This window comes from Tenrec ecaudatus, chromosome 8, assembly GCF_050624435.1.
Source record: "Tenrec ecaudatus isolate mTenEca1 chromosome 8, mTenEca1.hap1, whole genome shotgun sequence".
Taxonomy (NCBI): Eukaryota; Metazoa; Chordata; class Mammalia; order Afrosoricida; family Tenrecidae; genus Tenrec; species Tenrec ecaudatus.
The window spans coordinates 11,403,374-11,419,984 of NC_134537.1; positions in this window are offsets into that span (position 1 = coordinate 11,403,374).

Genomic DNA, 16,611 nt, shown 5'->3' on the forward strand with positions numbered 1-16,611 from the left:
GTCTTCCATAAAATAGCTTTCAAAACCTTATATCATTTCCAAAATGTTTACTGCGTACTGCTCCCCAGATTTAAAAGGCAAAAATATTTATTATAATTAGACAGATTTAGCATATGTTAGCTATAATAGCCAAGGTGAATTACATTTTATTATTCATCAGTTTCAGGTAGTTTGCAGATATATTTTATTCTTTTGCATAAGGTTTGTTTCCACTATAGACAAACCTAGAGAATTCCATCATTTCTGATTATGAGAGTTTCTGGGCCATAATCCAATTTGGGGGATGAAGGAATGCATTCTTTGCTCCCCCACCCCCTCCTCAGTCTTGTATTCTATAATAATTCGGTGCCTTCTGGGTGGCATGGTGCACAGAGCCCAACAAGTAAAGTTTTGTCAAAATCTGAAAAGGCTCAAAGGGATGTTATGTGTCTCTTCTGGATCTGTGTAGGACTGGTCCAGTAATTTGTTCTCACTAGCTGGTCACCTGTCATGATGCCCCATCCCCACCCCCATATTATTTTCAGAAATGTAATGGTCTCAGAGATCTCATTGTTGAAGCTGCCATGGTAGAGGCTCATATTTTGTTGTTCTTTTAGCACCTGAATGTACAGAGCCTTGATCTCTCCAAGTGAGGAAGCCAGAACACTCTGGCCTTGCCCTCTAACTGCTTAGGGGCTAATGTGGTATCTGAAGCATTTCTCACTTGAGTCGACCATTCTTTATCCTAACTCAATGGCATTTCCTTTCCCTTCAGCCCATACCTAGAACTGACCTTGCTCTGACATTGCCTCTATATGTCTATTTGCATCTTAAACGTGGCTATGTCTGGCTGTGCTGACTTAAACCCCTACTGGGCCATTGAGCATTTAGCTGTGTTTGGCCACAACAGGTCCGAGAACAGGAGGACTCTGATCTCCTCTTCTTCCTGTACTCTGAGTTCCCCTCTGCCTAACACTCTCCATCTTACATTGCTCCACGTTCTACAACATCCTGTGATCTTCTACGGTGTTTTCCTACTTGTTAGTAAAGGAAGGTTTTGTGAGAGGTGTGTCTATTCCAACTCATTCCCTTTTCCCAACATGTCAGAAACCATAGCCACCAGCTAAGATCCAAACCTTACTCAAACCTACTATGTGTGTTTTCTTAGGATGGTTATCAAGGAGAGAACACAGACGTCTCACCAGATTCTCCACACAAAACCGACTGACCAGTATTGTCTGCCATTTAGAGAGAGGCTTTTTAAGGTTATTTAAGTCAAGAGTTATTTCAAGTCTCTTTTTATTTCCTAAAGGATAAATAGTTGTGTCTGTCCTTTTTTTATTGTTAACTCTTCTTCTTTTGCCTTGTAGCGTGTGAGATCGCACAGTTTCTGCTTCTTGGCAAATAGGTCGTGTTTGCATGAGCGGTTAACTGTTATGTTTAGAGTTTTATATTGCATTTGTTATCTTCTTTTTTTTTCTTTTAGGGAACTCTAGTAATACTGTGGCCTAAGCACTGGACTCTTCACCACAAGTCAACAGTTCAAGTCCACCAACAGCTCCATAAGAGAAAAATGAGGCTATTTGCTCCTGTCAAGATCCATAGCCTCTGAAACCCTCTACAAGGTAACTATGAGAAAGAATTGATTCTATGGCAGTAGATTTCACCTTGTTTTGTGTTTGGTTGTTTATATTTCTTGTGTTTCCCCCAATTTATCTGCCTAATGTGGGTATCTTAGGTTTATTCATTTTAACTACTGCTTAGGGTTTTACGTATGAATATACAAGAACTGATCTATTCATGCTCTTCTTGCTGATTTTTAGCTAATCTTTTTTTTCCTCTGTGTATTTGGTTGGTGGTGGTGGTGGTCACGGTGGTGGTGGTCATGTTTTCCCCAAGGACAAGCAGCTCTTTACTTATAAGTTTTAGATGCATCTATTTTTTCTAGTAATGCAAGTTTTCTCTGGGATGGGTATCTAAAAACACAATCACTTGACCATCGGTCATCAAAGTAGCCTGCCTTACGAGTATCCCCAGATTACGTTTCAAAGGTGATGTTGCAACTTATAAACTCCCCTAAGGAACTTATGAGACTTTATCTTCACATCCTTTCCATTTTTCTTTTTTTTCGATTGTGTGGATGATGCAGCAATATTTTTAATTTTGCATATCCCTGAAGAAAAATATGTATATCTTCAAATTGAAGAAACGAAGAAACCTGAGCAAAAGAAATAAAAAATAAGTGATGTCATAATGAGATTTCAGAGCACCAAAGACAAAGAGAAAAATCTTAAAAACAACCAAAGGAAAATACAATTTACTTACAATGGGAGGACATGTGAACCAACAGAAGATTTTTCATTGGTAATTATAAAGGTCAGAAGGCAATGAAATGATACCATTAAAGGGTTGGGAGGGAAAAAACTGTCAAACTAGAATTCTATATGGAATTTCTCATCTCCCAATAATCCTCCTCATGGTCATACCTGCACATTCCCCATGCCACCCCCACCTTCTTCCATAAATAAATGCTGATTCTTTATGACAAGGGTAGGTGGTTGGGCAAATCCTACAACTTCACACTCTTCAGTCATGTGACTAGTCTGGTAGGTGAACATATAATCAAAGAAAGATTTTACAGAGTTCTAAGGTGAACACAATCCTGCCTTCTCCATACTTCAGGGATGCTAACCCTTTGGTCCTGTCCCTTAAAGCTGAAAGCCCTGGGAGGATGCTTTTCCTTGAAATAAAAAAAAGAAAGGGAGACCAAGGAAGAGAGAGAGAATTTAAGAAGTTCTGTTGCGAATTCATTTTCTAAATGGCTAGAATGGCAGGTGCTACGTGGGGTGTACAGATTGGAGAAATTTAGCCTGACTGCTGCTAAAGCTGGGAGAAAATAAAAAGCAATAATAGATCAAAATAATTGCCCATTAGTAGATGAAACTGGATAGACTCCACCCACTTTAACTTTGAACCTGGGAAATGGAAGAGAAAACATATGAATTGGATGGTGTTGCATACCTTTGAGGTGTTTTCCCTTCAAACTAAAGACAATACAGTCTATAGAATCACAGGATTTCATAACTGTAAAGCTTCTTAAAGGGCTCTTATTCCAACCCATTTGTTTTATTAATTAGCATGGCCAGCCCAAACAACTTACCCTATGGTCATTTCTTTTATATTTTAAATAAAGCAAAGACTACAGGGTAAGTTGTGTAAGCTATAGATAACTAACATAACTAATTAACATAAGATTTAAGACTAAAATCTAGGTTTCTTACCCACAAATCATTTCTCCTCCCCTGTATCACAATTCATCTGCATCAAGTGAACTGTGATTCGGGGGTAACTTTCCTAATGTGCTTGATGCACTGCAGTGCATTTTCTACATGTTCCCAGAGAGTCCATCTTTTCTCTTCCCTCTTTTTCCAAGTGTAAGGACAATGTCATAAAATCCTACCATTACCCAGATGCCTGCACAGAGCAGCCAAAGCAGAGAGAGGACCATAGGGCTGGCTCCACCACAAGACATCGCATCCCTTCACTGATCCATAGCACTGTGGGGGGACAACTCTAGAGACAGTGTAAGAATTGTGCCCAATCTGACCCACCACACCAGGGCGGAACAAAAGGACATGCAACAGAGCAGCAAGGAGAACCAAGCAATGAAGTCCCCAAGGAATCCCAAAAATAGACTTTAGAGGCAGGACGTGACACCTCATCAGACTTGACTGGAAAACACTCATAAAAGTCAACAGACAGACCTGGAACTATTTATAGACTTATCTTTTTGCTGTTGTTTTTGTTTTTTCATGTTTATCTATATAAGACAGGCAGGATAAACAATCCCGAGGAGAAAACCATGGGACCGACAGTTCCAGGACATGGGAGAGGGTGGGAGATGGGGGAAAGGAAGGAGGGAGACAACAACAACAACAACAACAAAAACAGGTAAAAGGGAACAACAACAGATCTAAAATCAATGGTGAGGAAGAACTAGGTTGCCTGGTGGGGCTTGATCAAGTGCAATGTAGCCAAGAGGAATTACTGGGAGCCAAATGAAGGTTGACCATGAGAGTGGGACAGGAGGAAAGTAAAAGGAAAGAAAGAACCAGGAGGAAAAGGACATTTATAGAGGTACAAATACGGGCACGTACATGTGCACATATATTTATATATAACGATAGGAACATAGTTCTATGTACATAAATCATATGTCAAATAATAAGGAAGCAGACAGACATTGGGTCTCAACTAAAGTACTCCCTCAATGCAAGAACATTTTGTTCTAATATCATGGCATTCTGCGATACTCACCTTCTCAACATGATCACTCAACAATTATTCTGGGTGACTTCAACACACTGCTCTCTGAGAAAGATAGATCGCAGGAAAAGAAACTCATCAAGGAGGCTAGAGATCTAAACAATACAATTAGACAATTTGACCTGATAGATATTTACAGAGCTTTTCATCCAAATACAAAAATAAAATTCACATTCTTCTCAAGTACACATGGTACATATTCGAAGATAGACCACATGCTGGGGCATAAGGCAAATCTACATAAATTGAAGCACATTTATGTCATATAGACCTCTCTCTCTGACCACTGTGCCATAAGGGTGAAAATCAACAAGAGGAAGACAAAGACAAAAAGAGCAAACAAAAAAAAGAGCAAACAATTTAGGGATAAATAACTCTCCACTGCAAAAGGAGTGTGTACTGACACAGATCAGAGATGAAATTAGGAAATTTCTAGAAACCAATGAGAATGAGCACACAACATACCAAAACTTATGGGACACAGCAAAGGCAGTTATCAGAGAAATTTTCATAGCAATACATGCACATCTGAGAAAAGAAAAGAGACTCATGATTGATATGCTGGCACAAACTTTACAACAACTAGAGCAGTGTCAGCAGGACAATCCTACTAATAGCAAAAGGAAAGAAATTATAAAAAGCAGGGCTGAGATTCAGGAGAGGGAAAATAAGAAAACTATGGGACAAATTAATGCTGCTAAAAGTTGGTTCTTTGAAATGATAAACAGAATCGACAGACTGCTGGCAAACCTAATCAAAGAAAGGAGGGAACAAATTTCAATAGCAAGAATAAGGGATGAAAGAGGGGACATTAAAACAAGCCCTAATGAAATCAAAAGGATAATTACACAGTACTACGAAGGATTGTACTTCAATGAATTCAAAAATTTGGAAGATATGGACAAATTATTGGAAAAACAATCCCTCCCTAGACTATACTCGATGGACGTCAAAACTCTCAACAGACCCATAGCAATAGAAGAAATAGACAAGGTTATCAAGCGATTACCAACAAAAAATCCCCTGGACCAGATGGCTTCACCAGAAAATTCTACAAAGCATTTAGGGAAGAACTAACATCAATCCCACACAAACTCTTCCAGAACATAGAAAAAGATGGCAAACTCCCAAACGCCTTCTATGAAGCTAGTATAACTGATACCAAAACCAGACAAGGATCCCACAAGAATTGAGAACTACAGACCAACATCCCTAATGAACATCAATGCAAAAATCCTTAACAAAATACTAGCCAACAGAATACAAAAGAGTATAAAACAAATAATTCACCATGATCAAGCAGGATTCATACCAGGCATGCAGGGATGGTTCGACATATGAAAGACCATTAGTATTATTCAGCACATTGACATGAAAAAATATCAGAACCACATGATAATATCGATTATGCAGAAAAAGCATTCGACAACATCCAACACCAATTCCTGTTTAAGACACTTGAGAAGATAGGCATGGAAGGAAAGTTCCTCAAGACAATACAAGCTATATATGAAAAACCAACAGCCAATGTGGTAGTCACTGGAGAAAAGACTAACACAATCCCACTGAAAAAGGGGACCAGACAAGGATGCCCCTTGTCCCCACTCTTATTTAATATCATGCTGGAGGTATTAGCTAACAACATAAGACCAAGAAAAGACATCAAAGGTATTCGTCTGGGAAAGGAAGAGGTGAAACTATTGTTATTTGCAGATTATATGATTTTATATATGGAAAATCCCAAAAGTTCTACAAGGGGAGTACTGGAAGCAACAGAGGAGTTTGGCAGAGTGGCAGGATATGAGATCAACAAACAGAAGTCCATCGGATTGTTATACACATCAGATAAGACCACAGAAGAGGAGAACAAAATGGTGGTACCCTTCACAATAGCCAAACACAAATTGAAATACCTAGGGATATACCTGACTAAAAGAACAAAAGATCTATATGGGGAAAACTACAGAACACTATTCCAAGAAACCAAGAGCGACCTCAACAAATGGAAGAATATCCCATGCTCGTGGATTGGAAGACTCAATATAGTCAAAATGTCAGTTCTGCCAAAGGCATTATATAAGTTTAATGCAATCCCGATACAATTACCCTCATCTTTCTTCAAAGAAATGGAAAAACAGATTACCAACTTCACATGAAGAGGGAAGAAGCCCAGAATTAGCAGAGAACTCCTCGAGAAGAAGGACACCGTGGGAAGGCTTGCTCTATCTGACTTTAACGCATACTATACAGCCACAGTTGTCAAAACCGCATGGTATTGTTACAATGACAGATACTCAGAGCAATGGAAAAGAATTGAAAACCCAGAAACAAAATCATCAGCATACAGACAACTGATCACTTATAAGGGACCCAAAAATATCCAATGGGAAGAAGAGCACTCTTTAACAAGTGATGCTGGAAAAAAATGGATATTTATCTGCAGAAAAATGAAGCAAGACCCTTATCTCACTCCATGCACAAGAATAAACTCAAGGTGGATCACAGACCTTGAAGTTAAACCCCAAACTATTAGAGCCATCAATGAGGGAATTGGGACCAACTTGAGAACTTTGGCACAGAGAGTACATAGGCTATCAGAAATAGGGAAGGACACAAATACAGAGGAGGCACAAATTGACAAATGGGATATATTGAAGATAAAACACCTGTGTACATCAAAAGAATTTACCAAGAGAGTCCAGGGACTGGGAAAACATCTTTAGCAATGACACATCAGACAAAGGCCTTATTACTAAAATCTACAATACTTTGCTAGCTCCCAAAAAGAAAAAAACTAACTGCCCAATGAGGAGATAGGCAAAGGACCTGAACAGAAGTTTCAGAGGGGCATAAATCCGAATGGCCAACAAACATATGAGAAAATGTTCCCGATCTTTAGCCATAAGAGAAACTCAAATTAAAACAATAATGAGGTACCACCTAACACCCTCAAAGATAAGCCCAATTCAAAAAAATCAGAAAGCAAAAAGTGTTGGAGGGGCTGTGGGGAGACAGGAACTCTCATCCACTGCTGGTGGACCTGTAAGTATATAGAGTCATTATGGAAATCCATCTGGCAATATCTAAAACAGATGGAAATCGAGTTACCATACGACCCAGGAATCCCCCTACTGGGCATATACTCAGAAGAGGCAAGAAATAAACCAAGGCCAGACATCTGTGCTCCAGTGTTCATTGAGGCACAGTTCACAATTTCAGGGAATTGGAAGCAACTCAAATTTCCATCAAGTGACAATTGGATTAAAAAGCTGTGGTATATGCATACAATGGAGTATTACACATCGCTAAAAAGCAGTGGTGAATGTATGAAGCACATAGCAGCATGGGAAGAACTGGAGGAAATCATGCTAAGTGAAGTAGGTCACGCACAAAAGGACAAGTACAACATGAATCCACTGAGGTAAGCTTTTTAAAAAAATTGCAAAAGGGGCATAGGGAAAAAGCTACTGTATACCAACATTCCTGGGATGAAGACCAGGTAATATGGCAGAGACCAGACCAAATACAGGGATACACATGGCAGACAATTAAAAGGAGGTGGGGAAAATAAATAATAAAGAAATAGGTAGTGGGGGCACAGGGCACTAACCCCCAAGGTGAGGGTATTGTTTATATGTCCACAGAGAAAGAGCTACCAGACTTCAACCCAGTGCTCCAAGATGTGAATGCAATAGGCTGGCATGGAGTAGGGAACCACTGGAGAGATCTGGGGGGCTGGCCCCAATCCCAACTACTACATGGACGCCTGCCCCTCCCCCCAGAAGAATTTATTTCAAAGGATGGCATTGAATCTGCAGCTCCAGGAGAGGAGCATGTTGGAGCACATGCGACCAGATGAAGGGGGAGGAGGAGAGAGTGGAGCACATCCTGGCCCACCAGGCTGTGAGGATGATGTTCCAGTTAGAGCAGCCAGTCCACAGAGAGGACCATATGGCTGGCCCTACTATGAGACATGATGCCCCTCACTGACCCATACCCCTACAGGGACAACACTGGAGACACAGTGTGGGAACTGCACCCAATCTGATCCCGCCACACCGAGGCAAAACACTAAGGGAGTGCAACAGAACAACAAGGGAATGGAGCGACTAGATCCCAGGGAATACTGAAGGTGGACTTTGGGGCCAGGGCGTGGTGCCCCAACAGACTGGACTGGAAAACACTCCTAAAGGCCAACAAACAATCCTTGAACTAACTACAAGCTTTTCTTTCTTGTTGTGTTTTGTTTTTTGTCATTGGCTTGTTGTTGTTTTGTTGTATATTGTTACTTGGTTTTACTCTGTCTTGTTTTTGTGCATGTTTTTATCTCCACAGGTCTGTCTAAATAAGATAGTCTGGATGAACAATCTGGAGGAGAAAACAACGGGACCGACAGTTCTGGGGAGACACGGGAGAGGGGGATATGGGGGAAAAGGTAATGGTATTAGCAAACCCAGGGACAAGGGAACAACAAGTGATCCAAATAGGTGGTGAGGAGGGTTTGGGAGGCCTGGTAGGGCATGATCAAAGGTAAGGTACCGAAGAGGTATTGCTGTAACCCAGGTGGGGATGGAGCATGATAGTGGGGCAGGAGGAAAGTCAAGGGAAATAGAGGAAAGAGCTAGGAGGCAAAGGGCATTTATAGAGGTCTAAATAAAGACATGTACACATACAAATATAAATACATATGAGGATGGGTAAAAAGATCTATGTGCATATATTTATAGATTTAGTATTAAGGTAGCAGAGGGACATTGGGCCTCTACTCAAGTACTCCCTCAATGCAAAAATACTTTCTTCTATTAAATTGGCATTCTATGATGCTCACCTTCCCAACACAACCACTGAAGACAAAGTGGGTGAATAAGCAAATGTGGTGAAGAAAGCTGATGGTGCCCGGCTATCAAAAGGTATAGCATCTGAGGTCTTAAAGGCTTGAAGGTAAAGTAAACAATCGGCCATCTATCTCAGAAGGAACAAAGCCCACAAGAGTTACAATGGGACTTGTTATGTAAAATTGGATGCTGTGTACAACCAGAGCGAGAGAAAGAGAAATTTGTTTTGATGGTGATTACTTGTCTTCTTATTATTATCTTCTCTTTAAAGGCATTGCAAAAATGGGACATTTCCAGGTAAATTCTGCTTGGTATACAAAAATAGAAAGTATATCAAGCCCATACTCTGCCAAGTCAACAGCATGGTGGCACAAAGACTTAAAACGGAAATTGGAAGAATGAGGCCATGTCTTCAGAGCTGTTAAATTTCAGAAGTCTACTGTCCACATCCAATAATTGGTGAGTGTGAGGGAAAACATTGGGTGTATAGTCATAAGAGCTACAATTATGTCAATGAGCGTCATGTTTCCCTTTGTTCCTGATAGAATACTCTCTATAGGTCAGCTCCATGTGAGCTGCTTTGCACATTACTTTCCTGATCAATTGTCCAAGGTTACACATGTGGTAACACTCAGACAGGCGTTTGACTACTGGTCTGCCTGACCCTAGGTCCCATGCTCTGACCCACCACACATATTGACTCTCCCAAGTAGGATGACAGCACCATGGTCATGTCTCACCCCTGGTTAGAGCATGAGCATTGCCCTGAATCTGAGCCTTTAGACCATGCTTACCCCAGCATCCAGTCACTCTGAGACCATCAACCCACTAAAGTGAGTGCTTCTTAGCACAGGATGCGCTCATTGCTCATTAGAGGCCACAGCAAAGAGCTCTGAGCTCCATGAGCTGGGTTAAGATCAAAGTGTAGAATTAGTTTCCTTCCAATTCAAAGACTGGATGAGAAAAAGGAGCAATTCTGAGATTCACAAGGCTGACGTTGGTTCTCAGCATTTATTATACATTAGAATCACCTGGGCACCTTATTTAACTGTAGATTCTGATTCAGAATATCTGGGATGGAAATGTACATGCTCAGCAGGGATTCCGGCCGGGGCAAAGACCTGATGAAACCTTAGAGATGGCAGCGTACCCAGGGTGTACTCATCTACACACTGAAATAGTTGTGTGAACTTGGGCGTGTGATGTTATGGTTTGGCCCACTGCTTTCGTAGTCAGACTTTTTTATTTCTGGGTCTTCACTTACCCACTCAATACATTCTTAAATGGTTTTGTTGTTTTTTTTGTCAATATATTTTCCTTATTTATTGTGTCAGGACATATTGACCCTATTTGCCAAGAGGATTTGGTGATGAGCAGACTTGTCCATGAACTTGAGGCAAGTCTTTTGATTTCTAAAACAAATTAGTGGTTAGTGCTGCACAGTTCTATGACAGAGGACTCTAAAAAAATAATTATGGAGAGCAAGGGTTAGGTAGTCCTTAAGAAATGTTCCATAGAAGGCTCAGAATTTAAGACAAAATGATTTCAACAAGTCTGATTTTCCCTCGAGGCAAGTAATGTCTTGGGTTAAACAAACTGTATAAGAGAATCACTGTGTGACATGGTTCTAACTCAGCTCCATCCCAAAGGTGGTTCCAAGTGATCAGAAAGTAAGTTTTCTTAAAGCGAGTGCATTGTGAAGCCTTGTTGGAAGATGCAGGGACACTAGAGCTACTTCATTTTCATAACAATATGAGTCTCCCAAGAGAGAAGTGACAGGGATTGGAATGAGTTGTCAGTCAAATCCCCTTTTTGTATGGGGAAGGACTAGTATGAGGTTCACCCTTAGGGGGAGCCCTGTTTCTCCTGTCTACATATAGTTTTGAGCAAGGTATGTGTTGGGGAGCTACAGACCGTGGAAGGTGTGGGACCCACCTCTCCCAGCACACATGGAAAGAAGCCATAAAAATGGAAGAGTATTCCTCTCTATGGGACTATCTGTCTCCATCTCTCAAGCAGGCAAGCACCCAGCCAAGAACACACAGAAATGCATGAACACAGTTGAGCAGAAAGTACACATATCCTCATTCTTTATTTGGACTCCGAAGACTCCCTTATTCGGACTCAGGAGCTCACCAAAAGACAACGTTTACCAGAAGATGTGAAAAGGTGTCACACCTGGGAAACTGGGCTCAAGTTTGATGACTTTAGGGATTTGAGACAATGTAACGAGGTCGATGAAAGTTGAATGTGAAAGCAAGTTTTAAGGAGCTCGCTTTAGTAGCGATGTAACTATGCTTTCTACCTCAAATGAACACACCTGGAAAACCCAATGAGACCGGTTTCAGGCCACTTTGGGGAAGGAACAAAAGCTGGGCTTGAAGAGACCTGGAATGAAAATATATCTGACCACGGGTTGGCACCACTACTGGGGCAGCTGTTTGCCATCAGATGGTGCAGGGTGGCGGCTGGGTGGGTAGGGGGAGAGTCACAAGTCAAAGTTATGGTGGTGGTTTGGGCTAGAATCTCAGCTAGCTGCTGTAGACAAGATTCAGAAGATTGAAAGAAGAAGGTGTGAAGTCCAGAGCCATAAAAAGGTAAGAAAATTAGCAGCTCTGCTAGAAATCTGTAAAGCAAGCTCTTCCATGATCTGTTGCAGAAAAAACAGATACTGTGGGTGGAGACCAGTGTGTTGTAACGGTGAATGAAAGAAAGAGGTAGAAAGAAGATAGGAGCAAGAACAAGAGGATTGTGGGATGGAAGAGGGCACAGTGGAGCCTGGATGGGCCCACTGTCACCAGCTTGAATTAGAGGTGGGATAGATGGGGTATGTGGGGGAAAGACAATAGCAACAAGGTGGACAGGGCTAGAAAGAGACAGAGGGGGATCCATGCAGTGGAAAGGAAACGATGGCTCCTTGCTCTCCCTACCTGCTTCCTCCTTCACCCAGACCCTACTGAGACCAGGGAAACAAACCAGATGAGATCTCAAATCTCAAAAAGAGCTGAGCTGTAGGAAATGGATGCAGTAGAAGTTCGAAATCAGTATGCTCCACAGCTGAAGCAGCTTCATCTTGAGTTTTGAAGCTGAGAAGAAAAATCATAGCAAAGGAAACAGAAAGCATGACTGAAAATGAAGCATTCGTTGGCAGACGACCACAATTAGAAGAGGGGGGAAGTGTTCAGCAGAGTCGGATGATACTGACAGCCACATTACCCAGAACCGAAGAAGACAGACGCCATTTACATTTCAAGGCAAATAATGTGTCAGCAAGGCATCAACCCGGGCAGGGTGGGGGTTGGAGGATGGGTGGAAGAAGTTGGAAAGTACTTGCAGTCAAAGCTCCAGCTGAAAATAAGCGCCAGCTCTCGCAGCTGCTGGGAGACATCCTTAATGATCCCCGTCAGTCGGAAATGAAGACTCTGTTACGGGCTCTGACTCAGGAAGCTGACAGGCAGCAGAGAAAAAACAGCCGCTGTCAGCAGACGAGGGGATGTTCACCGAGAATTCAAGAAATGCAGAGTGAATAATAGCAAAAACAGATTATATAGCAATCTGCTTGATCATGAGGGAACAAAACAAAAAAGGGGCACCGGGCTTTTTCCTTCCTGATGCAGAGAAATTTCCTGGGAAAAAGAGAGATTTTCTCCTCCACAGACAGAAATGTCAAAGAGCAAACTAAAAGATGGGTGTGCTTCGCAGGCAAGGGAACAATATCCAGACATGTCTACTCAACCACGCTCATCGATAAAGGGTCCAGAAGCCCAGCCGGCTCCGTGCAGCACTCCCTGAGGGCTCTGGGGCACTGCCACCATGCCACCTTCATCTCTGTCCCATCAAGGACGAGACATGCCTGCAAGTGAAGTAGTTGGAAAGAGAGGGACATAGGGGGTGTTAGAGAAAAAAACAAACAAACACTTTACCCTCTGATCTAGGAGACAGTAGGATTCAATTAATAAAAATCTCTCAGCATGGCCATTGAATTCCATACCATCTGAATGGCAAGCATCCCAGCCCTCTTTGATGCTGGCGACAATAGCGATCACTCCATTTTATCTTTCCTCAAATAGATTTGCCTGGAGGTCAACAGGAAGGGCTGTATGTTGGCCACCTCCGGGACTCAACCTCCCTGCTCTCAAGTCAGTTCCAGCTCATAGCAATTCTAGAGGACAGAGCAGACTCCCTTTGGGTTTCTGAGAATTTAAATCTTGACAGGAGTCAACAGTCTCATGTGCCTCCTATGGAGCGGTTGGTGAGTCCCAACTGCTGACCGTCTCACTGCATAGTCCGCTATGCCACCAAGCGCGACCTCCTAGGTAACTTCAGTAGCTGGCAAAGCAACTGCCTCTCACATTGGCCCTAGTGTGATTTCATTCCTAGGGAGTAGCCCCCAAAGCTCTTTATTTTCTACATTAGTGGCTGATCTTGTTGATGCTGGAACAAGCAACCCCTCGCTTTCCTAGGGATGTCTGTCACCAACTGCCATGGGAAGGACTTCCCCCACCATCAGCTAACTTCTCAAACATGGATCCAGACACACTTTCTTATCCTGCCCTACTTTAAAAAAAATTAATTTTCCTGAAACTTAGGCTTTCCTGGAACAATTAACCGGTGTCTTTCTGAACCTTCATTACTTGGGAATATCTACATTTCTTTATAAAAAAATCCTTTACAGCCTTCGTGCCCTAGCAAGGAGCCACTCACCCTTCCAGATACCATTTTTGATTTTGCACTATTTTCCATGTTTCCAGTCCCAGATTATGAATGAATGTTTGGGACAGCTCATGTGCTTCAAAATCCAGTTTACACTTAGCAGAGGCTTAGAATTTAGTTTTATTATTAAGAGGTCTTTTTAAGGTAAATGATTGAAACCTGATCTATATTGTTACACATTAGGCTGATAACTGACAGGTCAACAGTTCAAACCACCTGTCACTCTGGGGGAGAACAATGAGGCTTTCTACTCCAGTAACATTTAACCAACTTAAAGTTACTGTGTCAGAATCACTGGATGGCAGTGACTTGGTTTGGTTTATAGATTAAGGCACCCATTTTCCCTGTTCCCTTCAAGCCTATTTGATATGTTATTAATGTACTTTGTATAGCTAATGCAGCTCATGCATATATGAAAGGGATATTTAATACCAGGTTGAATAACATATTTATATACATTTGTTTTGAACTTTAAAGTATAAGTAGTGTTTTCAAAAGTGTTTGTTATCTATGCATTTGCTCTCATCCATATTTTGGATAAACCTACCCAGTGGGTCAAAAACCAAAACCACTGAACTTATATTAAAAAATATAAATTATCAAGGGTTCATGAGGGGAGAAGGGAAAATGAGCTGATACCAAGCCTCAAGTAAAAAGAAAATATTTTGAGAATGATGATGGCAACAAGTATACAACTGTTCTTGACACAATGGGTGGATGTACGGATTGTGATAAGAGCTGTACGACCCCACAATAAAATGATTTGGAAAAAAGAAAAACACTGAACTTGATAGTAGGTGAATTGTTCCTAACAAGGAAAGAAGTAGTCACCAAAGTAGAAGCCAAGTACACCCAAACCTATAATACAACACCAAACGGCACGCTGTTTGATTCCGTAAATCATTTAGAATATCACAAACAGATGGATTCTACAATTTCTTCCAATGATGAAAGTGAGATTGCCAGACTCTTTCAGTCAGCAAAATCATTCATCAAAAAAAAAAAAAAAGGAGAACTCAACATAGAGTCCCAAAGCTGCTTTGGTTGGTGTGGAGGTAACAACCCCATTGGCTTCACCCCCTCCTCTCGCGGGCACCCCAGAGCTCTACCATGCTCAGTATGGAAACTCCTAGGTTGAAACAGGATGGTAATCAGAGCAAGAGCATGATCTCAGCTGCTAAGGAGGCCTTGACTAGTCTCCTGCAATTGTGTCTACATTCTTAATTCCTATTCAAAACACCCCATAATTTGATGAGGGAATGCATAATAAAAAGAGGTCATTTTATCACCCCTTCAACCAACCATCCCATGCTACATCCAAGTGTATGTCCATGATCCCAAAAAGCAAAGAATAAAACCTGTGCAAAACCTCTCTAAGCCACAACCACACACCTTCCAATGAGATCAAGGAATCATCATTGTGCATTACAGACCTTTGACTTTACTGAAGCAGAAGCAAGGACCTGCCAATGGTGTTGTGAATGGACTGGGACATCTGCTTGGGGGCCAGGGGGAATGCCTCTTGGGATTCTTCCCACTGTGGGTTTCCCCATGTCTCTGGTCAAACAGCAGCTCTGGCGGACAATGACCAAGGCAAGGGTTGTTTCTCTGTGGTCCAGTGCAGTGAGCGCTGATCATCAGAGTCCTAGATAGTTCTTTATTCCGTGGGGACATTAGACTCTACCTTTATCCCCTAGCCTTCTCATCTTCCATATCAGATCATAGGCGCATCAACTTTAGATCTGAATGTTGACCCTTGAAATCTAAACACGAAGTTGTGGGCAAGGACTTCGTAGCAAAATACTGCTTTTTGATTATAAATCATATATCTACCCATCCATAAAAATGTACAACCTCAAATGGGAAGCTGATATCAGGGGCTCAAGTGGGAAGAGAATGCTTTGAAAATGATGATGGCGGCATATGTGCAAATGTGCTTGACATACTGGATGAATGTATGGATTGTGGTAAGAGAGGTAAGAGCCCCCAATAAAAGTATTTTAAAAAAGGCAACAAATGCCCATTTGGTTAACAGGTATTTATTGAGTACCCAGAACAAATGTAGAGCAATAAACCAGGTCTCTGCCATTGTGGCATTCGCTTTAAGAGGGGAAGGAGAGCCAAGCAACAGGCAAATAATTGAAAGATCATTCCAGAGGGCTGTATGTGATATGAAGACAATGTCAGAGAGACTAAATAGATACTGATGGGGGAAACAGCACTGAGAGGTCAAGGGAAGCATCTCTAAGTGGGGATATTTGAGCAAAAGATGCCTAGGCAAAAATCAGAGACCAGAGCATCATGGGAAGGATGAATAACAAGAAGAGCATCTAGGATGAGAACAAGCACCAACATACAAATCAACAGCATCATGTTTACATGCACGAAAGGGAAGGCTAGAAAGTAGTAGGAAAATGTAGGCCTACTAGATAAGGAAGGGATTCTGAGTCAAAAGGGGAGTGGACCAGACCCAGAACAGGGAGCCGGGGAGCCGGGGAGCCTTATGGGATAGGGCTTGACTTTCCCTCTTAGTCTATTGATCTCCTAAATAGAAAGGGTTGGAGGAATTGAGGAGGGGTTGGGAAACAACCTAATGCCTGTTTCTCACACACACCCACACACACCCACACACACACACCTTTAGCAGCCAATAAACAAACCAGCAAGGCTTGGACTATGAGCTAGAATAGGCTCTGAAGTGAACTCAGCTGGAACCTTAGCAGTGATGAGGTCATTCCAAGTCCCCTCCTTCCATCTG